General features: G+C 37.7%; 1 protein-coding gene across 1 annotated transcript in view; it reads right to left on the bottom strand.

Annotated features, from left to right (window-relative positions):
- LNX1 (ligand of numb-protein X 1) overlaps positions 1-26,049 on the bottom strand; it is a 327,123-nt gene that overhangs the window by 120,561 nt on the left and 180,513 nt on the right. The gene's annotated exons all lie outside the window — the stretch shown is intronic.

Genomic DNA, 26,049 nt, shown 5'->3' with positions numbered 1-26,049 from the left:
ATTTGTACTTTATTCTCTTAGTATCCCTTTTAGAAAAAGAATACACTAGTGGGAGCTAGCTGGTGATTTGTGCCTGCACAGGTTTGTCTCTTGTGATTGGCTAACTAGATGTGTTCATCAGGCTTCCAGTAGTGCAATGCTGTCCCTTCATCAAAGGATAAGAAGAGAATGAAGCACATTTGATAATAGAAGTAAATTAGAAAGTTGTTTAAAAATTGTATGTTCTATCCAAATCATGAAAGAAAATTTTGGGGTTGTCTGATTATATAAGTTCTGCTTTACAATGGATTATGGAGGTCTCTGTTAAAGATACAGTATATACCAAATGTCATATAACTGTATTTAAAAGACACTACGATATAGAAGAATATGCACAGATACTGATAAAAAAATACAGAATAAAATCTTTTAAAAACGTACTTAGAAGCTCCCAGTTTAGCATTAGGGATGGGCGAATATTTTGCAACATTCGAAAAAAGAAACAAATTTTAACACTTTAGTTTGTTTTAAATTTCAAATGTTTGTACAACATTCTAACAATTATTTAATATAATAGTATTTCTAATGCTTTCTTTAAATGTAATATTCAATTCCAATTTTTTTTTTCAATTTCAATTATGCAATATTCGAATAAAAAAAAATCAAATTGTTATATTGGTAGTAATATATCTAATGCTATCTTTAAATGTAATATTCAAATTATGCAATATTCAATATAGAAACATTTAAATTGGTATATTTGTATCTATTATGTATCAATATACTAAATTCCCTACCACATGAACTATTAAACTTCTAAGTAGTATTTGTTAAATCGAATGTTACATTCAAAATTTTGAATGATGATATTCAATCTTATTATGATCATTTGAAAATAAAAGTAACATTTGAAAACCGGAAATAACATTTGATTACCAAATTTTAATGGATTTTCATTCTGATCAACATTCAATTATCCAAAATGAATGTCCACAGGACTATTCGTTCTAACAAACTAATTACACTTTCAGCACATTCGCCCATCCCTATTTAGCACTGTTGATGTGGTTAGGCTAGGACACCGATTGAAAGGGGCTGAGAAAGCAGGAAGAGTGGAAACTCACCCCTCCCCTGTATATGAAAAGACCCATTAAACAAACAGGAGAAAGAAGGAATCTGTAGACTTCAGTCTACATCTGATACTTTGGTTAGGAGTCTTAAAATTAGCACAATCTTATTTAAAAAAAACTATAGATTGTTATTAAAATACTCTCAGATGGGCTAAATAAACGGATCATTTACAAAACATTTATGCAAAGAAAAATCAAGGGCGAGATTACATATGCGGCGCAAACTTCAGCGTAACTGCTAAAACCCGGCCGCCCCTAATTTCACCTTGCACATCGGGGTATCACATTTACGGCACCGGCAGTTCATAAAGTGCCATAAGTCGGATAAACTAGCGATGTCCAGAAATGTGCATATATACAAATTTCTGGAGTTGCCAGTGACAGCACTTTAGAAACTGCCGGCGCCTAAGAAAGAAAGAAAAAAAAAATCAAATCTCCCGTAAAAGTCTAACACGCCTCCTAAAAATAAACCCGACACGTAAAACCCCTACATCTGCAATCTCCCCACATTGCAACTAATAATAAATGTATTAACCCCTAAACTGACAACCCCCACAACACAATATGCCTAATTAAACTATTAACCCCTAATCCACCATTCACCCACATTGCGATCTACCTAGTAAAAGTATTAACCCCTAAATCCGCCAACCCCAACATCGCAAACTACCTAATCTGCCATTAACCCACATCACAAAGTACCTATTAAAACTATTAACCCCTAATCCACCATTAACCCACATCGCAACAAACCTTATAAATCTATTAACCCCTAAACCGGCAAACCCACACAACGCAGTAATCCTAATAAAACTATTAACCCCTAATCCGCCAAAACCCCACAACGCAAGTACCCTAATTAACCTATTAACCCCTAATCTGCCAAACCCCTACAATGCAAATAACTAATTTAATTACTAAGCCCCCTAACCTAACACCCACTAAATTTTATCCCAAATTACATAAAAATAATAAAATTAAAATAAAAAACCCTAACAGTACTTAGAAAAATAAACCTAAAATTAAATTAAAATGAATTAATCCAAAATTACATAAAAAATAAAAAAGTCTAACATTACAGAAAATAAACGAAATTATCTAAAATAAAAAAATAACCTTATCCCTATGAAAATAAAAAAGCATCCCAAAATAAAAACACCCCCTAATCTAATGCTAAACTACCAATAGCCCTTAAAAGGGCTTTTTGTAGGGCATTGCCCTAAGTTAAACAGCTCTTTTGTATTTAAAAAAAATTCTAAGTCCCCCCTAACAGTAAAACCCCCCACCCACCAAACCCCTAAAAATAAATAAACCTAACACTAAAAAAACCTTAACTACCCATTGCCCCTAAAGAGGCATTTGTATGGGCATTGCCCTTAAAAGGGCATTTAGCTCTTTTACAATTGCCCATTAAACCCTATTCTAAAAAAAAAAACCCTCCCAAGAAATAAAAAAAAATCATAACTCTAACCCCCAAATAGGTACTCACCGTTCCTGAAGTCCGGCGGAAAAGGTCCTGTTCCAGTCAGGGAAGTCTTCTTTCAAGCGGCCGACATCTTCTTCATCTAGGACCAAGCCGGCGTGGAGCGGAGATAAGCACGGAGCAGGAGCGGCAACTGCGGAGCCATGGAGCATGGAGGATCCTCTTCCTACGATCGCCGTCGTACACTGAATAGTGAATTCAAGATTTGCATTTAAATATGGCATCCCTCGCATTCCTATTGGCGGATTTGATTCTTTAAATTCAAATCAGCCAATAGGATGAGAGCTACTAAAATCCTATTGGCTGTTCAAATTAGCCAATAGGATTTCAGTAGCTGTCATCCTATTGGCTGATTTGAATTTGAAGAATCAAAGCAGCCAATAGGAATGCAAGGGACGCCATATTTAAATGCGTACCTTGAATTCACTATTCAGTGTATGGCGGCAATCGTACGAAGAGGATCCATCATGCTTCATGGCTCTGCGGTCGCGGGTCCTGCTCCGCGCTCATTTCCGCTCTGTGCCGGCTTGGTCCTGGATGAAGAAGGAAGTGGTCCCCACGTTTGGAAAAAGATGTCGGCCGCTTGGAAGAAGACTACACTGCTTGGAACAGGACCTTCCCCGCCGGACTTCAGGAACAGTGAGTACCTACTTGGGGGGTAGACTTAAGCTTTTTTAGATTTTTTTTAGATTATGGATTTATTGGGCACTCTTAAAAGTGCTGCATGCCCTTTTAAGGGCAGTAAAAGAGCTGAATGCCCTTTTAAGGGCAATGCCCATACAAATGCTTTTTAAGGGGCGATGGGTAGTTAACGACGGGTGAAATATATGAGATGCATTTATATACGGCACCGTATATGTGATACCAAAACCGTGTAAAAACCGGCATCGCCGGTCCATTGAAGGATGACTACCATAAAGGGAAATATGATTCAAACTACTCATTTTGCAGAGACAGAAGTGTGTCCAGATAATATTCATCTAAGGGTTTTATATGTGTTAACTGCATGTGTCAGATGCTCCAATCTTAGAATTAAATATGTCTACTTAACATAATACTTTTATTTTGGGCAAGTGGATTGTGATTTTTAAGTGGTTTGGGAATGATAGAAGTTGAACCCAGCAAGCTCCCTATCTTCTCTAAAAGTTTATAGGTATATGGCGTTAGTCACAATTTAGCTGTATATTTCCAAACAAAGCAGTAGTGAAGCAGGTAAACCCAATAGGATGCTTGGTTGTATGGGAAAGTTTAATACAAGCAGATTATTATGACACTTTATAGATCACTAATTAGGTCTCATATATTGGGGCAAATTTATTAAGCACCGTATGGCCCCGTATTAATCTGTTTCCACTGCTCCTTAACTCGTCTGTCAACTCTGAGGAGGCAGACAACAATCCGCCTGATCGCATATGATCGGGTTGATTGACACTCCCTGCTAGCGGCTGATTGGCCACGAATATGCAGGGGGCGGCATTGCACAAGCATTTCTAGTGAAATGCTTGTGTAATGATAAATGCTGACAGCGTACGCCGTCGGCATTCATAGATGTCCGTCCGCACATTGATAATTCGGCCCCTTTGTGTTTAGTTCTGGAGACCTTTTCTCCAAAGGATATAAATAAACGAGAAAACATTCAAAGGAGGGCAACTACAATGGTACATGGTCTCAATAACTGTAAAAGAAAGACTGAAAATCCTTATATGGGATTTAAATAAAACCCTATTTGCACAAAATAGCAACAAAATTAGTCAAGATCTTATGTTATAAAGTAATAGGTTCACTAGTAATCTACAGAAGCGCTTATTTACAGAAGAGGTAACTAATTTATAAAATAGGATGTGATAAGGACAGCAAGAATAGAATGATTTAAGAATGCCAGGGATATACATACAGCTATTATAATTATTTAAGTTTACACTTAAGGTGCAAAACCTGTTTATATATCCCTTTAAACTGAACTTGCTTGTAGCGGCAGATAAAATACTTTTTTTCAAACCATGTTTGGTCAGTAAAGTATTTATAATATTAATGTAATTAAAAGTGCAAAGCATTACTTAAACCTTACAACACACAATATTATTAGTGAATATGGAAAATGACATCCAATTCAGAACTTTATCATAAAAAGGTTTAGTAAATCTCTCACATTGTCACTTTTGAAAAAAAGCACATGTGAATATTTTTTAAGCAATGAATGGCTGCCCATTAATTTTTATACTTCTTCGGTAGGATCTGTTTAAAAAAAATCATATTATTAAGAACTCCCCAGTGTTGTCTTTCCAATAAAAATTGGGCCACATGACTTTGTAGACAGCTGTCTTCAATGCACCAGAATTGTAATGTTATTTTTTGAAGCGACCAACTCATAGATACACAGTGAAATTTATAAAAGGTTATAAATACAAAAATATCTCGCATGTGTGTCAAATTTGCGCCTGTGAAGTTCATTATTGGTAATAAAATGCACATAGTACACTTAATGAAAGGCAGAAAGTCATGCAAGTGACAATCTTGGTAACAAAACTCTATTGCATAATATGTATATGACATTGCACTATTCTTTACACAGTTAGCCATACCCCTCCCGAAAACACATACAAGGGATTCATACAACAAACAGTCATTGGATGGAATGGATGAATTTTTTACAACAGAATTTGTTCCCAAACCCCTCAGTAACTTTATATGAATAATAATTATAAGTAAATAACATCTCTATAAACCACCAAACACAATAAAAAGGATAGGGAAGGGGGGGGGGATTAACACTTTACTACCCCCCATGATGCCATGCTAATGGAAGCCACATAGGGGCCCATTTATCAAGCTCTAGATGGAGCTTGAGGGCCCGTGTTTCTGGCGAGCCAGCAGGCTCGCTAGAAACACCAATTATGAAACACAAGAGCTGCTGGTGCAATGCTGAATACGAAGAGCGTATTGGTCTCCGCATTCAGCGATGTCTGTCAGACCTGATCCGCACTGTCGGATCAGGTCCGACAGACCTTTGTTAAATAGGCCCTATAGTCACTATACTTCTTCTTCTGCTCATGTACCCCATTAAACCCAGAATGCCCCTTCTTCCAAAGGATCAAAAGATCTGTGGAGCATCTTGGTATACTTCTAGCTCTTCTCTTTGATGTTGAAGTTTTAAACGGACAATAAAATGCAACACATTTTTATTAATATAAAAAAACTTGGTTTAAACCAGTTAAATAGCAGTTTATTTTGATTTTAAAACAAACTCAAGATTAAGAATGTAAATGATTCTTTTTCAGCATAAGAAAATCTGTTTCTGGAAAAAAAATAGTTGCAGTATATATATCAAAGTGCCATATTTTAAATACAACAAAGATATTATTTAACTAGAACATAACATACAACTGGTATTTTGAATAAAAATAACACTAAACTTACACAGCAGGTAACACCCTAAGAACAGGAAAACAGACAGATATGTGCAGCAGACAAGAGACTGATCTATATTTAGTGACATTTACAGTTCTGGGTGTACTAATGTACAATACTGCATAAATTACTGCACACAAGAACAACAACAATAAGAGAAATCAGAGAATAACAACCCTGGTAGCAACTTTAAGTCTAATTATTCAATGACCATACCATGTAATGTGGGAAGGGTGACAGATTTGGGGACGAGTATTAAAAGAAATGATGGTGAATCTCGCTCTCAATTGTCCAATTTAAAAGTTCCGGAAGAAACAAGCATAACGGCCTCACAACCATGCAAAGCTCAGCTCAGACAGGCTTAGGCGTTTCGGCAGAAAGACGTATTTATAGCCAACTATTAAAAGGCCGAACATAACATTAGAAATGCACAAAAGTACATAAAGTCACCACTAGCATACATTCATATGGAAAAAAGGTGGGTAAGGATCCTAAGGAAATGATGGGAGATGTTTAAGGACTCTGAAATTAGGGTGTGAGATGCACAAGGATTTAGAGGATTGTGTGTAAGATTTGTTACCCCATTAACAGTTGTGGTTTTCTGCCTTTGGTCCCTTGGTAGATTTGGCCTTGGAGGACAATCTGCCATGAAATGTGGCAGTGACATGGGTGTCTGTGATTGTGGGAAACAGATGTGAGGTTTTCATTGGTCATATGTATAAAATTGTTTGCAAATTGTGGTTCCCGAGTCTCTTGCTCCAGAGTCTCTTGCTCTCACATTACAAAAATAGAATAAAGTAATATATCTATAGACTGACATCTGTTAATCTACCATAGGTTACTGATTAAATTGTATAATAATATATTTTAGATTTTGTGCAATTTACTTGGGGTATTTTGGGAAGCAGATGACTCAGAGCTATGGAAACCATCAGTGGGCGTGATCAATACTACAATAACCCGATTACAAGATTGCCCTACTGCAAAGTGTTACTGAAAATGTTTTTCAAATGTTGGCAACTATAAGAGATATTTGTATACAGAAGTGTGTAAAATGAGATTTATAAAGATACTCAGGTATGTGTAGGTAATGTGTAGGTGTGAGATCATTTGCTGGTGTGACATGAATTTCAAAATGCTATGTATACTTTGGATACAATAAATATTTGACTTTTAACTGCATCTGGATGAAGTCTGCATATCTTTCTCTATTGGTAGCTATATTAGATGTACAGCTATATTAGATGTACATATAACTGAAGAATTATTGAAAAGCACTGTAAAATATTATATTTACAGGTTTGTTATAACAATACAAGACAAAGAAAAGCTTAGGTACCATTACCAGGGCACTGTGGTGCATACAAAGTGCTCTGTGTATCCCTCCAGTATTGCTGGTGTCCTTAAACAACTCAGAAATCCAACACTGAGAATCAAAAAATATTTTCTTTCTAGTAAAACTGTAATGTTTTATCTACTACTTTTTAAAGTGTGTGCTCCCTGCCTGCATATGTCCTATATTCAAACTTACTGAAACAGAATAGTGCTCTGAATTCTAAAAACAGAAAATAAAAACAGGATGCACTGAATACAACATTATCTGTTTTTCTTTAGCAGTTGGAGGTATTTCAGATTAAAACTGCTTTTGTTTTCATGTTTAAACACCACTGGGACTTAAAAAGAAACAAAAGTCAACATTCACATTCATTCAATATCATATCTGCTACATTTTCTGAGTAAACATTTAAAGGGACACACAACTCAAAATAGATTTTTTTAATTCAGTCGTTAATTTTGTACTTTAATTTCTTTATTTCTAAACTTTTTTTTATTATTATTATTAATAAACTCTGAAGACTGTGATTTGTCCACTTCCGTAAAGAGGCTGGTGTGAACATCAGCCTTACAACATTCTACAAAGTGACCAATACTTGATCATTGCAGAATCTCATTAATATATGTCCCTAAATGGCCACAGCAAAGAAGATAAATATACTGAAGAGGCTTTTCTAAGGGTATTTCCTTTTTTTTAATTAAAGCAAGACAAAACATTACAATATAAGTTATAGAGCCATACAACAAGTTCCCTTATTGGTAAAATCCAAAAATATGAAAATAAATTAAAGGGATAATAATTTTTATTTGTAATTATGTTTCTAATTTGGGGAGATTTCTATTATTATATAAAATCACTTAAATTCATCCCTGGTTAAACACATAGAACACTGACTTGGGATAAATGGAGAGTTTAATATAATGCACTGGATTGCTAACCTGTGGCCCCCAGGCAGTGGTGGTTCTATGGGGGGTGCTATGCAATACAGAATGCATGTGCAGCACTCCTGTTGAGCTGCAAAGGGATCCATATATAAAGTGTGCTTTCCAATTTCGAGGTTATTCTTATGATTTATAGATTTCAGAAGGTTCACGTAAACCCAATCTGTTGGGTAACATTGGAACTGAGCACACAGATGAGTCATGTGAATCCTTAGTAAATATAAGCCAGTGAGTCACATTATCAGTTTCCTTACTGGAGATTATCCCATTGATCATAATCTATTTGATATTTCTCTATTTGAGCCTTTTATGATTACTGTTTTTCTATTGTTTATTGAACTTGCAAATGAAGGATAAAAAGCCCTATTTGTAACATTGGACAGTCCTGTTCAAGTTGATCACAATCCATTTTCTTGATACTTTTAATTAGAGTTTCTGTACCATTTTGCACTTATTTGCAAGTATTCCAAGAAGTTTTGGAATGTTATTTTATTTTGAGCATGGGCTATACACACTTAATTAGCCAACAACACCATTTAATATGTACATATGGATATAGGATCTTGATTCATTAGGACTGTCTTCTTCTCTCTTACATAGTTCATTGTTAGTGGACGGACTGGAATTTTTTTATACTGTATTTATATGTATTTAATAGCTATATATGTGATATATTGTACAGCAAATGAGATACACAGGAAATGCAAAGAAACAGAAATGAAGACTGCAACATCTAGAAATGTATTAATTTAATTTTGAGATGGGCACAGTCTACTCCAGAATTTTTATTGTTGAAAAATATAGATAATCCCTTTATTACCTGTTCCGCAGTTTTGCATAACCAACATGGTTATATTTATATACGTTTTAACTCTTGCATCTAAGGCTCTACAGACTGTCCCTTATTTCAGTTATTTTGATAGACTTGCATTTTAGCCAATCAGTGCTGACTCATAAATAACTCAAAGGGAGTGAGCACAATGTATATGGTACACACATACTACCATTGTCTAGCTGTGAAAACAGTCAAAATGCAGAGGTAAGAGGCAGCCTTCAAGGATTTAGAAATTAGTATTTTAGCCTACCTAGGTTTAGCTTTCAACAAAAGAATACAAAGAGAACAAAGCAAATTTGATGATTAAAGTAAATTGGAAAGTTGTTTAAAATTGCATGCCCTATGTGAATCATGAAAGTTTAATTTTGACTAGACTGTACCTTTAAGTTACAGTACTTTCATGTTTTAAAATTCAAATTCTTTTGGCAATCACATGCTTGTAAACAAGATCTTTTGCATTTTTTTTCCTTTTTTAAAATCAGAAGTTAAGAATACACATTTGTTTCCATGTGAAGATTCTCTTTCCATTATTTGCTTATAGTAATAGAAATATTACAAGGTTGCTCATTTATTTTCTTATTTTTAATTTAAAAAACCTGTCACATAAATCTTTATAAAAACAAATTTTAATTTTAAAAAATTACTTTTTAAATGCCATTAACCAAAATTTGCATCACTTATTTCTATGAGAAAATTGCTCTGTTCTAATTGGTTGAAGATGTCAATCTTACAAAATCAGATGACTTTCGTCTCAATCAATGATTTAAAAAAAAAAAAAAATCCATTGAGCAAACATGCTCAGTTGACCCATCATGCCCATATGCAAATTGCTTCACATTTAGCATTATGGGTTTGGAACATGAGAGGTTAATTTAACACATGTTCATTTTTATTAACATGTTATACTGTACAAAAGTAACCGTTTAAACAACCTAAACGTAATAACTTGAGAGCTGCCAAATATCCTTTGTTTTTGACATTTTCTTTTGGATTGTAAATATCTATCCCCGTGAAATGAATGTAACTAAAGCAACTAATTTAATAGCATATTTCAACTAATATGCAGCTGGGGCCTTTTATCAACAAAAGATATTTGGGATTAGAATCACTTTAAAAAAATGCTAACAATATAGTTCAGATTAAAAAATGTGATATGGATCTAGACTGGAAAGATTTTGATCAAGGTTACACCTAGGGCAAAATGTATTAACCACGGAAAAACATAATTTATGCTTACCTGATAAATTTCTTTCTTTCGGATATGGTGAGTCCACGGAATCATCAATTACTAGTGGGAATATCACTCCTGACCAGCAGGAGGAGGCAAAGAACACTACAGCAAAGTTGCTATATATCTCACTTCCCTTACCCATAATCCCCAGTCATTCGGGCCAAAGGAAAAATGGAAAAAGAAGATAACACAAAAGTATAGAGGCATGCCTGAGGTTTTAGAAAAAATAACTGTCTTACATAAAGGGTGGGCCGTGGACTCACCATATCCGGAAATAAATACATTTATCAGGTAAGCATAAATTATGTTTTTTTTCCTAAGATATGGTGAGTCCACGAAATCATCAATTACTAGTGGAAATCAATACCCAAGCTAGAGGACACAGATGATAAGGGAGGGACAAGACGGGTAGACCTAAACAGAAGGCACCACTGCCTGAAGAACCCTTCTCCCAAAAGAAGCCTCAGCCGAGGCAAAAGTATCACATTTATAAAACTTTGAAAAAGTATGCAAAGAGGACCAAGTTGCAGCCTTGCAAATCTGTTCCACAGAAGCTTTATTTTTAAATGCCCAGGGAGAAGAAACATCCCTCGTGGAATAAGTAGTCATTCTCTCAGGAGGGTGCTGTCCAGCAGTCTCATAGGCCAAACGAATAATACTCATTAGTCAAAGAGAAAGAGAAGTAGCCGTAGCTTTCTGACCCTTGTGCTTTCCAGAAAAACAAACAAACAAAGCAGAAGACTGACAAAAGTCCTTAGTCGTCTGAAGATAAAACTTCAAAGTAGGCCAACATCTAGGAGAAGAAGGATTAAGACACAAAGAATGAACCACGATCTCCTGATTAATATTCTTGTTTGAAACAACCTTAGGTAGGAAACCTAATTTAGTACGTAGAACCACCTTATCAAATTGAAAAATAAGATAAGGAGAATCAAACTACAGAGCCAAAAGTTCCAAAACTTTCTGAGCAGAAGAAATAGCAACAAGAAACAAAACCTTCCAAGATAACAACTGTAAAACTCTAAGAACAAGGTTAAGACTCCAGGGAAGAGTAACGGACTTAAACACAGGCCTGATCCTAACCAAGGACTGACAAAAAGATTGCACGTCTGATGCATCCGCCAAACACTTATTGCAATAAAATAGACAACGCCGAAATCTGACCTTTCAGAGTACTAGCTAACAAACCCTTCTCCAGACCCTCCTGGAGAAAAGACAAAATCCTAGGAATCCTGACTCTACTCCAAGAGTAGCCTCTGGATTCAAACCAATACAGATATTTACGCAATATCTTATAGTAATTCTTACTTGTCACAGGCTTACGAGCCTGAATCATGGTCTCAATGACCGACTCTGAAAACCCACGCTTAGATAAAATCAAGCGTTCAATCTCCAAGCAGTCAGCTTCAGAGAAACAAGATTTGGATGAAGAAAAGGACCCTGAAGTAGAAAGTCCTTCCTCAGAAGGAGTCTCCACGGAGGTAGAGACGACATTTCCACCAGATCAGCATTCCAGATCCTGCGAGGCCACGCCCGCACTATAATTCACTGACGCCCTCTCCTGCTTGATCCAAGCAATGACTCTTGGCAGGAGAGCAAACAGAGGAAATATGTAAGCTAGACTGAAATTCCAAGGGACCGCCAGAGCATCTATCAAGAAAGCTTGTGGATCCCTTGACCTCGAGCTGTACCTCAGAAGCTTGGCATTCTGCAGAGAAGCCATGAGATCCAGTTCCCACTCCCCGAATGAAAGGTATGTCGGCGCAGAAAATCCGCCTCCCAATTGTCCACTCCTGAGATGTGGATTGCAGAAAGACAACAGTGGTGAGATAACACCCACTAGATTATCCGGGCAACCTCTGTCATGGCCAAGGAACTCCGAATTCCCCCCTGGTGGTTGATGTATGCCACCGATGTTATGTTGTCCAAATGGAACCTGATAAATGGGGCTAAGGCTAACTAAGGCCAGGCCAGTAGAGCATTGAAAATCACTCTCAGTTCTAGAATGTTTATAGGAAGAACTGACTCCTCCCGAGTCCAAAGACCCTAAAGTCTTCAATGACCCCCAAATTACTCCCCAACCTAGAAGGCTGGCATCCGTGGTCACGCAAAAGCAAGTTCCCTGGGAGAGATGTTCCTGAGACAACCACCACAGAAGAGAGTCCCTTGTCGCCTGATCCAGAACTATTTGCAGAGACAGATCGGCATAGTCCCTGTTCCGTTGCTTTAACATGCATAATTGCAGAGGTCTGAGATGGAATCGAGCAAACGGAATGATGTCCATGGAAGCTACCATCAGAACAATTACCTCCATACATAGAGCCACTGATGGCCGAGGAGAGGACTGAAGGACAAGACAAGAGCCAAAGATATTTGTTTTTCTGACCTCTGTCAGAAATATCTTCATTAGTAGGGAGTCTATTTTGGTAGCTAAAAACACTAATCTTGTGGCTGGAATCAGAGAACTTTTTCCCAGATTCACCTTCCAACCGTGGGAGCGAAGAAAAGACAACAAGATCTCTGTATGAGAGTTTGCTTGTTGATAAGACGGTGCCTAAAACAAAATGTCGTCCAGATAAGGTGCTACTGCAATGCCCCGAGACCGGATCACTGCCAAAAGAGCCCCCAGGACCTTTGAGAAAATTCTGGGAGCTGTGGCAAGGCCGAATGGAAGAGCCACAAACTGAAAATTATTGTCTAAGAAAGCAAACCTTAGAAACTTGTGATGATCCCAGTAAATGGGAACATGAAGGTACGCATCCTTTAAGTCTATGGTTGTCATAAACTGACCCTCTTGAACCAAAGGAAGAATGGAACGTATAGTCTCCATCTTGAAGAACGGTACTCTGAGGAACTTGTTTAAAAACTGTAGGTCTAAAATAGGTTTGAAAGTCCCCTCTTTCTTGGGAACCACAAACAGATTTGAATAAAATCCCAGACCCTGTTCCTGCGGAGGAACTGGAACTATAACTCCCAGAGCAAAAAGATCCTTGATAAAATTTAAGAATGCCTCTCTCTTTATCTGGTCTACAGATAATCTTGAGAGAAGAACCCTGCCTCTGGGAGGAAACATCTTGAATTCTAACTTGTACCCCTGAGATATAATTTCCACGGCCAACAGATCTGGGACATCTTATATCCAAGCCTGAGCAAATTGAGAAAGCCTGCCCCCACTAGATCCGTTCCTGGATCAGGGGCCGACCCTTCATGCTGACTTGGAGTCAGCTGCAGGTTTCTTAGACTGTTTCCCCTTGTTCCAAGACTGACCAGACTTCCAGGAAGACTTGGATAGTTTCTGCTTGCAAAAGGAAGCGGAGGGTTTATCCTCTAAAGTTACGAAAGGAACGAAAATTACTCTGACGCCCTTTCTGCTTATTCTTATCCTAAGGAAGAAAAGATCCATTTCCTCCTGTGATATCTGAAATAATTTCAGCCAAACCTGGCCCAAACAAGGTCTTACCCTTGTAGGGAATAGCTAATAACTTAGATTTAGAAGAAACATCCACAGACCTGGATTTTAACCAAAGGGCCCTGCGAGCTAGGACTGCAAAATCAGACATTTTTGCTCCTAGTTTAATGACCTCTAAGTAAGCATCCGTCATAAAGGAATTGGCTAGCTTAAGAGCCTTAATCCTGTCCTGGATCTCCTCAAGAGGAGTATCTGTTTGAATGGAATCAGACAAGGCATCAAACAAGTAAGCTGCAACGCTGGTAACAGTAGTAATACACACCGCAGGCTGCCATTGAAGACCTTGGTGAACATACATTTTCTTTAATAATGCCTCAAATTTCTTATCCATTGGATCCTTAAAGGAACAACTATCCTCTATGGGAATAGTGCTCTTCTTAGCCAAAGTGGAAATAGCTCCTTCCACCTTTTGCCACGACTCCTTAATAGAGTCAGCGATAGGAAACATTTTCTTAAAAATAGGAGATGGAGAAAAAGGAATACCAGGTCTCTCCCACTCCCGGGCAATAATCTCAGAAGCACGGTCTGGAACAGGAAATACCTCCACAGCAGAGAGAACATCAAAATACTTATTCAGCTTATTAGACTTCTTAGGGTTAACAACGATAGTAGTATCAGAGTCATCCAAAGTAGCCAAAACCTCCTTAAGTAACAAGCGGAGGTGTTCCAACTTAAATCTGAAGGACACAACTTCAGCATCTGCAGAAGGAATTATACTGCCTGAATCCAAGATTTCACCCTCAGATGCACCCAAAGAATCTTCATCCTCAGACTTCTGAGAGGAAATACTTTGATTAGCCACTTCAGGATCAGAAACCTTAGTTACTGTTTCTTTAAATTTCCTTGCAGCATGGGAAAAGCAGACAGTGCCTCAGATACTGCAGAGGATACCAGGGCAGCAAAATCTTGCAAAGTAACTCCAGAGAGAGCATGAGAGAAAATGCAGGGCACTGCATGTGCAGATGAATAGGATTGGGACGCTTCAGGAGACAGCTGCAGCACATCTGAAACAGGAGGCTCCTGAACAGCATCCGCCTTAGCTTAACAAAGGATATAATACAGAACAAAAAAACCTTAAAAAATAAATGTTTCTTTTAAATTGACCAAATCAAGAAAAACATAACCTAGGCAACACTCTACACCTCAGCAGAATTACTGAGGTGCCCTACCTGTCCTGCAACCCGCAGCAAACTGAGGGAAAAAATTATCCTGTTTACAATCCGGATTCCAGAGAAGCAAAAATAGCAAGAAGCCTTCTAAACAGCAGAGCCATCTGAAATATGCACATTTCACTCTACAGGAAGTGAAGAAAAGCGCCAAAAAAGATGACATCAAAGAATCAGAACCTCCCTAAAAGGGGCGGTCCTACAGCTGACAAAAAAAGCCATTTTTTTATTTTTTTTAAACAACTTTCTTGAAAACAGGCTTATAAACAAACAATAAAACCCCCAATAAAAGTACATAATCCGTTACTAAAAACGGATCCTCACTGAGCCATCAATAAAATAAATAACTCCTCACACTAACAGTGCCTGCAAAAACTGCCATAAAAACCTGCATCCTGACAGGAATAATAAAAAACATCCCCCTGCAGCGTTTCAGCTGAATAAGTGCCACATTTTTCCCTGCTACATAGAAAAATAAAATTGGCACTTACCTTAAAATTAATCTGTCTGGCAGCAGGACAGCTCACCTGGTTTGAGAGGATGCCATCCCTCACGTGGACCTGGGGAAATACAGAAAGACTGAGTAAACTTACGCAGGCTATTTAAATAGGGCAGCAAAATGTTTTGGGAAAACGCAGTGAGGATTGTACCCCACAATTTCCCAATTTCTCAAAAGTCACCACTGCCCTACTGAAGAGAATGACATGGGCTAATGCTAGACCCTTTAGAAAGATCAGAGCAAACCTACTCTGCTTTTAAAATAAAAAAATCTTGATTGTAGATCGGACACCAAAACTTCACCTCCACCTGCACCGCAGGCAAATAGAATGACTGGAGATTATGGGTAAGGGAAGTGACATATATAGCAGCTTTGCTGTAGTGCTCTTTGCCTCCTCCTACTGGCCAGGAGTGATATTCCTACTAGTAATTGATGATTCAATGGACTCACCATATCTTAGGAAAGAAAAATGTACCTAAAAAATTGCGATTATTTCCGCAATCGCAATAAGTGAGATCTAAAATGTCACCAATATTTATCAAAATTCTAAAGACATTTTTAGGGCAAAGGTTTCTTGCTATGTCAAGCGAATGACTGATCTAGTTTTCTTGTGAACATATAGTTTTCACTTTATTTATCAATCATAGGCCACAAGCATAACTTTAGCCACTTTAATAGAATAAATTAATCATGTGATTGTTTGTATGCATGTTAATTCTTATATATAATTTAAGTTATTTTTATTTTTCCCCTTCTTTGGTGCTTTTTGATTATGCAAAGTTTCCCGTTTATTGTCTTTTATGTTTGTCCTTATATCTGTATATACCTCTTTCTTATTTAATTAATTATTAATCTATTGATTTGTATATATATTTTAAACTCTCCGCCTTGTTGTGGGTGATTTCTAATCATAGATACAACCATTACGGCAAGAAAATGAAAATTTTCCATTTTCACTACGGACAAACAACAATATTTGCTCTTTCGCTTTCACTACCTCACAACCTACAAATTGGCGAGATTAAAAACAGTGAATATTCATGCGCCAGTTTTCATAAATATATGATTATTGCAAATATATAAGGGCATTTTAAAATGCCAATAGAAATCAATATAAGAATTAGGCATTTCCAGACAACTTATTTGCATATATTAAAGAATTGCAAATGATCATGAAAGTTGCTGCTTTTTTGGTGCATAACCCTTTATGAATATGATGATATCATTCGTGAGCTGTTTTTTGCCGACAAACGTGAGGATTTTCTTATTCTCACTAAATTTTGCCCTTAATAAACTAAAGACCTTGACAATAAGAAAATTAATTGTTCTGATAAACCTAAATATATTCGTTGATTCACTGCTGCAGTTTAGAATTATAAAACCTGCAAAGGCAATAAAAGAGAGTATTCAAACAAGTCTGTGTGGGATATAGGGTTCCCCAAAACTTTGCTTGCACAATTTGTTTAATTGCCTGTTGTATATTTGCCCCTAATTTTCTTCAGCAAAAAAGATAGATAAGAGGAAAACCTAGGTAACAATGTGGAGGTAGAAAGTAAAAAAAGGGATATTGTACTGTACATTTTATGTGTCCCTTTAAATTATACGAAAATGTAGCAGAATAAGAGTATAATGCAAAGTTTCATATAATTAAACATTTTAAATTGCAATCTCAAGTGTTTAATGTCCCTTTTAGTCTTAATATAAACCCTTAGCAACTGAGGTACCCTGTACATCCACAGTCGTTAAGGGTTTTACTAGCTCAGCTTCACAGATAGCAGCAAAACTGTGCTAGAAATGCATCCCTCACTTCCAGATGCTTGCAGATATAGTGCGGTCTTGCCGACATTGGCAAGACCTGCGCTATATTTCCAGTGCTTGTATGTGCACATCTGAACGACTGCCCACATACAGGGAACGTCAGTGGTCATTATAGGTTTTAACATACCCCCCTAACTGTGCTAGATATTATGGTATTTAAGACTCCTATACAAATAAGCTATAAAATGCCTCATCTTTATTGATCAAATATCGTTTTTAAACACAAATTGCCTTATGTTAGTGCAATGCTGCTATAGACAGCTATTAAGCATAGGATGAATTAAAGTCAAGCAAGAGAAATCACATGTGGCAGTTTTTTTTAATGCACGCCACCCAGCCCAGGTTTGTTCCAGATAAATTGTGATATACTTAATAAGCTAGAAAGCTTCACACTGTGTAGACATGACTTGCTGCAGTGTGGAAACTGGTTAGAGTTAGGACCAGTCTAATATGGGACACCTTGTAAGTGGTGACTGGCTTAGCAGAATATGATCATATTGTGTGACTAAGATCCCTATTTTATTTAAATTTAAACAGGCAATTTTTTGCAGCATAAATATAAGTCAATATTATTGTGAAATGTTTATCCCAATCTTATTTGAACTATTTAAGTATATTTAGCAGACAGAAGTTTTTATTTAAATTTAAAAGGCAATTTTTTGCAGCATAAATATAAGTCAATATTATTGCGAGATGTTAGTCCCAATCTTATTTGAACTATGTAAGTATATTTAGCAGATAGAAATATATTTGTTTTTGCAGCTCAAATATAAGACAATATTATTGTGAGATGTTGATCCCAATCTTATTAGAAGCTATGTAAGTATATTTGACAGACAGAAGCATATACAAACATCCCATGAAAGAGTGGACTTGGATGTGCACCCATACTTTTTGTTGTTTTGTAATTGTTTTGGTCACTTCGGTAGCGCTCCCACAATATGTGTGCTAAGATAAAACAGTCCTTTTGTGGTGTGCTTAACCAAAAACCCCTTTGTTGTATCTTTGAATAGGGAGCTGACCAAATCCCTCCCCTTTGGTTAATGCACGCCACCCAGCCCAGGTGTGTTCTAGATAAATTGTGATATACTTAATAAGCTAGAAAGCTTCACACTGTGTAGACATGACTTGCTGCAGTGTGGAAACTGGTTAGAGTTAGGACCAGTCTAATATGGGACACCTTGTAAGTGGTGACTGTTTTAGCAGAATATGATAATATTGTGTGACTAAGATCCCTATTTTATTTAAATTTAAACAGGTAATTTTTTGCAGCATAAATATAAGTCAATATTATTGTGAGATGTTTATCCCAATCTTATTTGAACTATGTAAGTATATTTAGCAGACAGAAGTTTTTATTTAAATTTAAAAGCATATTTAACAGGCAATTTTTTGCAGCATAAATATAAGTCAATATTATTGCGAGATGTTTATCCCAATCTTATTTGAACTATGTAAGTATATTTAGCAGATAGAAGTATATTTGTTTTTGCAGCTCAAATATAAGCCAATATTATTGCGAGATGTTGATCCCAATCTTATTAGAAGCTATGCAAGTATATTTGACAGACAGAAGCATATACAAATATGCCATGAAAGAGTGGACTTGAGTGGTTGGATGTGCACCGATACTTTTTGTTGTTTTGCAGTTTTTTCAGGCCTTACAAGCACAGGAAAGATTACAACTTGCTTTATATTCACACTGAAAGAAGGTCTTTTCCTCATCCTTTTTCCTCACCATAACATATATTGAGACTGGTTTGCATGTTCTATAGCAGCTTTACTATGCAGCAAGCAGGAATCTATCATGTGCTAGTGAGGCCTAACAAACAGCTGTGCGCATGAGATTTATCTTGCTGTACTAGAGTTCCGTCTATGCCTAAAAGCTTTCTAGAGCAACATTTCACTGACATATTGGAATCTGTGTTTAAAACAGATATTTGAACAAAAATGATGTGGATATGTGAAGAAGAAAAAAAGTGAGGCATTATGTAACTCATTTGCATATTCTTACCCAGAAACCCCTGCTCTAGTGAAAAAAACACTGGTAGTTCCGGTTTTCTGTTAGAGAATGTACACATGGACTATACATTGATCTATCACTTAATTATAAATAAATAGAATTCTTTGTATGAGTGCTGGAATCCAAAAAAAAAGTAATAAACTGTTGGCAGCAAAGCAAAGGACAAGCATATAATTATGTGTATATTGCAAAACTATTAGAATAACACTTCTTTAGTGACTTCCGTCTCAGTGGCCGTTCTGTAACCTCACAGCCTATGCAAAGGACATAGAATGGGAGCCTTGTAATCGCTTTCAGGTGTTGCAAACAACAATTTGCAACTGCGTCTCTGGAACCTTGTCAAAGATATCTGGAGTCAACAGTGAAACAAATGAATGATGTCAAAGGCAAAGATAAATACTTGCAATCCTCTACTGAGTCTGCTTTATGTTGCTTCTAAACAGCTTTTAGGAGAGAAAGAATTTTATAATTACTATACTACGTATGTGTCAGAGGAACTGAACTCAATGGTTTTCAGCTTTCATTTGTCTCCTGCCCTTGGCAGGAGTAAGGTTTAAAGTACACAGTGTTAAAGAAGAGTTCTGGAGTCTTCAAGCTGTACAGTACTAAGATTAGCTTTTATAATGTGGGAGAAAAATAAAAGATACAGCTGCTGACCTGCAGTTGTGTTGTATAAAATGGAACAACACACCATATCTATAAGGCTGATAAGACGTTGGCATCACAGTGTAATAGACAATACTGTAAGTGCTCTATTATGGTTATCTTTGTATAGTAGAATATTGGAAGGTCTGCAATGCATTAGCATATGATTAAACTATTAAATATTTCCTTTTTCCAGTTTAAAATAAACCTTGGGTCATTGCCTAATGGATCAACAATAAGTTAGACATAATTTAATGGGCATTCCCCTTGGTTATGGACAGAAAACATTGTATAATTATTTTTTTATCATATTTACAAAGTACTGACATCACAGTGTAATAGAATTAAACATGTATTACTCAGACCAGGCAATTATTATTATTATCCGTTATTTGTAGAGCGCCAACAGATTCCGCAGCGCTATAAACATAGGCAGAATACAAGATAACATTTATAGGGATCAAATGGGTAGAGGGCCCTGCCAAGAGTCACACTGTTGTAGTCAGTTTTAAAGAAGGTGATCTACAAACAGCATGGCTCTTAGGCTTACATGCTAAGGGGGTTCAATGGGATAGCAATGGAGGAGAGGAAACGGTAAAAAGAAAGGTTAGTGTAGGTTGTATGACTCACTGAACAGTAGAGTCTTTAGGGAGCGCTTGAAGATTTTTTTAAAGCTAGGGGAGAGTCTTTTAGCTAAATGTAGCTACAAGGCACAGCTTGCAAGTTATTATAGCCAGCTTGTTAAAAAAATATGTGCATGAGCTAGCGATGGTTAACAATTTGTATGGGAACCACAAAAGAAATGTAGTGACTTTACCCTATGACTGATGCTACAATACTGCTGTTCCTGTACGACTGACAGCATACTATTTTGGTCCACTAATAATTTCTTAAAGCTTTTACAAGTTATATATTATCTATACTTTTTTATTAAAGATTAAAAAATACAATCTCTCTATATTTTTATGTAAAACTATTATTAAATAATTATTTATAATCAAATAACTTAAAAACATAATGTATGCTTACCTGATAAATTTATTTCTCTTGTAGTGTGTTCAGTCCACGGGTCATCCATTACTTATGGGATATATTCTCCTTCCCAACAGGAAGTTGAAAGAGGATCACCCAAGCAGAGCTGCTATATAGCTCCTCCCCTCACATGTCATATCCAGTCATTCGACCGAAACAAGACGAGAAAGGAGAAACTATAGGGTGCAGTGGTGACTGGAGTTATAATTTAAAATTTTGAACCTGCCTCAAAAAAGACAGGGCGGGCCGTGGACTGAACACACTACAAGAGAAATAAATTTATCAGGTAAGCATAAATTATGTTTTCTCTTGTTAAGTGTGTTCAGTCCACGGGTCATCCATTACTTATGGGATACCAATACCAAAGCTAAAGTACACAGATGATGGGAGGGACAAGGCAGGAACATTAAACAGAAGGAACCACTGCCTGTAGAACCTTTCTCCCAAAAACAGCCTCCGAAGAAGCAAAAGTGTCAAATTTGGAAAATTTGGAAAAAGTATGAAGTGAAGACCAAGTTGCAGCCTTGCAAATCTGTTCAACAGAGGCCTCATTCTTAAAGGCCCAGGTTGGAGCCACAGCTCTAGTGGAATGAGCTGTAATCCTTTCAGGAGGCTGCTGTCCAGCAGTCTCATAGGCTAAACGTATTATGCTACGAAGCCAAAAAGAAAGAGAGGTAGCCAAAGCCTTTTGACCTCTCCTCTGTCCAGAATAAACGACAAACAGAGAAGAAGTTTGCCGAAAATCTTTAGTTGCCTGTAAGTAGAACTTCAGGGCACGGACCACGTGTAGATTATGCAAAAGACGTTCCTTCTTAGAAGAAGGATTAGGACATAATGATGGAACAACAATCTCTTGATTGATATTCCTGTTAGAAACAACCTTAGGTAAAAACCCAGGTTTAGTACGCAGGACTACCTTATCTGAATGAAAGATCAGATAAGGAGAATCACAATGTAAGGCAGATAACTCAGAGACTCTTCGAGCCGAGGAAATAGCCATCAAAAACAGAACTTTCCAAGATAAAAGTTTAATATTAATGGAATGAAGGGGTTCAAACGGAACACCCTGCAGAACTTTAAGAACCAAGTTTAAGCTCCAAGGAGGAGCAACGGTTTTAAATACAGGTTTAATTCTAGCCAAAGCCTGACAAAAAACCTGGACGTCTGGATTGTCTGCCAGACGCTTGTGTAAAAGAATAGACAGAGCAGAAATCTGTCCCTTTAGTGAACTAGCGGATAAGCCCTTTTCTAAACCCTCTTGTAGAAAAGACAATATCCTAGGAATCCTAACCTTACTCCATGAGTAACTCTTGGATTCACACCAATACAAATATTTACGCCATATCTTATGGTAAATTTTTCTGGTAACAGGTTTCCGAGCCTGTATTAATGTATCAATAACCGAATCCGAAAACCCACGCTTTGATAGAATCAAGCGTTCAATTTCCAAGCAGTCAGCCTCAGAGAAATTAGGTTTGGATGGTTGAAAGGACCCTGAATTAGAAGGTCCTGCCTCAGGGGTAGAGACCATGGTGGACAGGACGACATGTCCACTAGGTCTGCATACCAGGTCCTGCGTGGCCACGCAGGCGCTATCAGAATCACCGATGCCCTCTCTTGTTTGATCCTGGCAATCAGTCGAGGTAGCAACGGAAAAGGTGGAAACACATAAGCTATGTTGAAAACCCAAGGGGCTGCTAATGCATCTACCAGCACCGCTCCCGGGTCCCTGGACCTGGATCCGTAACAAGGAAGCTTGGCGTTCTGGCGAGATGCCATGAGATCCAGATCCGGTTTGCCCCAATGACGAATCAGTTGAGCAAATACCTCCGGGTGAAGTTCCCACTCCCCCGGATGAAAAGTCTGGCGACTTAGAAAATCCACCTCCCAGTTCTCCACGCCTGGGATGTAGATCGCTGACAGGTGGCAAGAGTGAGACTCTGCCCAGCGAATTATCTTCGAGACTTCCAACATCGCTAGGGAACTCCTGGTTCCCCCTTGATGATTGATGTAAGCCACAGTCGTGATGTTATCCGACTGAAATCTGATGAACCTCAGTGTTGCTAACTGAGGCCAAGCTAGAAGGGCATTGAATATTGCTCTTAATTCTAGAATGTTTATTGGGAGGAGTTTCTCCTCCTGAGTCCACGATCCCTGAGCCTTCAGGGAATTCCAGACTGCTCCCCAGCCTAGTAGGCTGGCATCTGTTGTTACAATCGTCCAATCTGGTCTGCGAAAGGTCATTCCTTTGGACAGATGAACCCGTGACAACCACCAGAGAAGAGAATCTCTGGTCTCCTGGTCCAGATTTAGCAAAGGGGACAGATCTGAGTAATCCCCGTTCCATTGACTTAGCATGCATAGTTGCAGCGGTCTGAGATGCAGGCGCGCAAATGGCACTATGTCCATTGCCGCGACCATTAAGCCGATTACTTCCATGCACTGAGCTACTGATGGGCTTGGAATGGAGTGAAGGACACGGCAAGCATTGAGAATCTTTGATAACCTGGACTCCGTCAGGTAAATCTTCATCTTTACAGAATCTATAAGAGTCCCTAGAAAAGGAACCCTTGTGAGTGGTAACAGAGAACTCTTTTCCACGTTCACTTTCCACCCATGCGACCTCAGAAATGCTAGAACTATCTCTGTATGAGACTTTGCATTTTGAAAACTTGACGCTTGTATCAGAATGTCGTCTAGGTATGGAGCCACCGCTATGCCTCGTGGTCTTAGTACCGCCAGAAGTGAGCCCAGAACCTTCGTAAAAATTCTCGGGGCCGTAGCTAACCCGAAGGGAAGAGCTACAAACTGGTAATGTTTGTCTAGAAAAGCAAACCTTAGGTACCGATAATGATCTTTGTGAATCGGTATGTGAAGGTAGGCATCCTTTAAGTCCACTGTGGTCATATATTGACCCTCTTGGATCATGGGTAGGATGGTCCGAATGGTTTCCATCTTGAACGATGGAACCTTAGGAATTTGTTTAAGATTTTTAAGTCTAAGATTGGTCTGAAGGTTCCCTCTTTTTTGGGAACCACAAATAGATTTGAGTAAAACCCTTGTCCTCGTTCCGTTCGCGGAACTGGGTGGATCACTCCCATCACTAAGAGGTCTTGTACACATTGTAGAAATGCCTCTTTCTTTACTAGGTTTGTTGATAACCTTGACAGATGAAACCTCCCTTGTGGAGGAGAAGTCTTGAAATCCAGAAGGTATCCCTGAGATATAATCTCCAACGTCCAGGGATCCTGTACATCTCTTGCCCAAGCCTGGGCGAAGAGAGAAAGTCTGCCCCCTACTAGATCCGTCTCCGGATAGGGGGCCCTGCCTTCATGCTGTCTTAGGGGCGGAGGTAGGCTTTCTGGCCTGCTTGCCCTTGTTCCATGACTGGTTGCCTTTCCAACCCTGTCTGTAACGAGCAGTAGTTCCTTCCTGTTTTGGAGCGGAGGAAGTTGATGCTGCTCCTGCCTTGAAGTTACGAAAGGCACGGAAATTAGACTGTTTGGCCTTTGGTTTGGCCCTGTCCTGAGGAAGGGTGTGGCCCTTACCTCATGCCCAAAAAGATTTATCACCAAAGTACCTCACAAAATGAATAACATGCCAGTAAACCTTTTAAAAAACAACATTTTCAATGTCATGCAAAGTTATCACTAAGCCTGCTACCAGTCGCTTCCACTGCAGATAAGGCTTAGACATTATTTCAGTATTAACAGTATTATCTCAGTCAAATTCTAGTCCCTAGAAATTAACTCAACTGCGCATACATTTATCAGCCTGATACAAGTCGCTATTACTGCATTTAAGGCTGTACTTACATCATATGGGTAACAGCAGTATTTTCTTAGTCAATTCCATTCCCAGAAAATAATGTACTGCACATACCTCATTTGCGGGGGACCCCGCATGCTATTCCCATTCTCTGAAGTTACCCCACTCCTCAGAATGTCGAGAACAGCCAGTGGATCTTAGTTACGCCTGCTAAGATCATAGAAAACGCAGGCAGTTTCTTCTTCCAAATACTGCCTGAGATAGAAAAAACAGCACACTCCGGTGCCATTTAAAATAACAAACTTTTGATTGAAGAATAATTACATAAAAACTCCAACTCCTCTCGCGACCTCCTTCTTTGTTGAGGGTTGCAAGAGAATGACTGGATATGACATGTGAGGGGAGGAGCTATATAGCAGCTCTGCTTGGGTGATCCTCTTGCAACTTCCTGTTGGGAAGGAGAATATATCCCATAAGTAATGGATGACCAGTGGACTGAACACACTTAACAAGAGAAATGTATTTACATAGGTTTAATAATTAAATAAATATACAAATGCACATTACTGTAATTACAATTTTGTTATACATTGTAATGTATTAAAATACATATTTATATTTAGATTTTGTACTTACAATACTGAAAATGTTTAAAGTATTCATAATATGTATTATTACATTAAATTTGCTCATCATTCTTTTTACTATTCACAGGGAATATGGTCCTTTTAGTGTTGCTAGGCAAAATATTTTGAAGTATAACAATACCTACAAGTTGCATATACAGTATGCGCTGCCATAGTTACGCTTTTATGACTTGCATGCAGTGAATTGTAATTGCTTTCCTGCAGCTCACATAATTGGTGACTAAAAGCTAACTAACTACCTTACATGAAAGAAGCAGTGCTGTTACTTTTTTGTGCAGCAACTCAATCTAAGCTTTAGTGAGGTGTAGCTCTGATCTGTGTGGATTACTTTATTGCTTCAAAGTGGTTTATGCCCATGTAGAAAGTGCTAAATTGAATAAAAGCTAGCAGTGGTCTAACAGACAAATACATACCTATAAAGCTGATGCACATTCCAAATAATAAAGAAAAAAGTTAAAATCAAGATGTTATCTCAAGGAAAACCAAAATGCATTCAATGCACAGATGTAGCCAAACTCATTGCAAGCCATAATGAGTTGTCAAAAACTAAACTTTCCAAAAGTCAAGAGCACAGCAATATATTGCACCTCTCTTTTATAGATGAAGGGTTAATAGATTAAGGTTAAAGCTTATTAAAGT

This window comes from Bombina bombina, chromosome 2 (assembly GCF_027579735.1).
Source record: "Bombina bombina isolate aBomBom1 chromosome 2, aBomBom1.pri, whole genome shotgun sequence".
Taxonomy (NCBI): domain Eukaryota; kingdom Metazoa; phylum Chordata; class Amphibia; order Anura; family Bombinatoridae; genus Bombina; species Bombina bombina.
The sequence above is the reverse complement of the archived record's forward strand: the minus strand, read 5'-3'. Positions and strand labels throughout refer to the sequence as shown.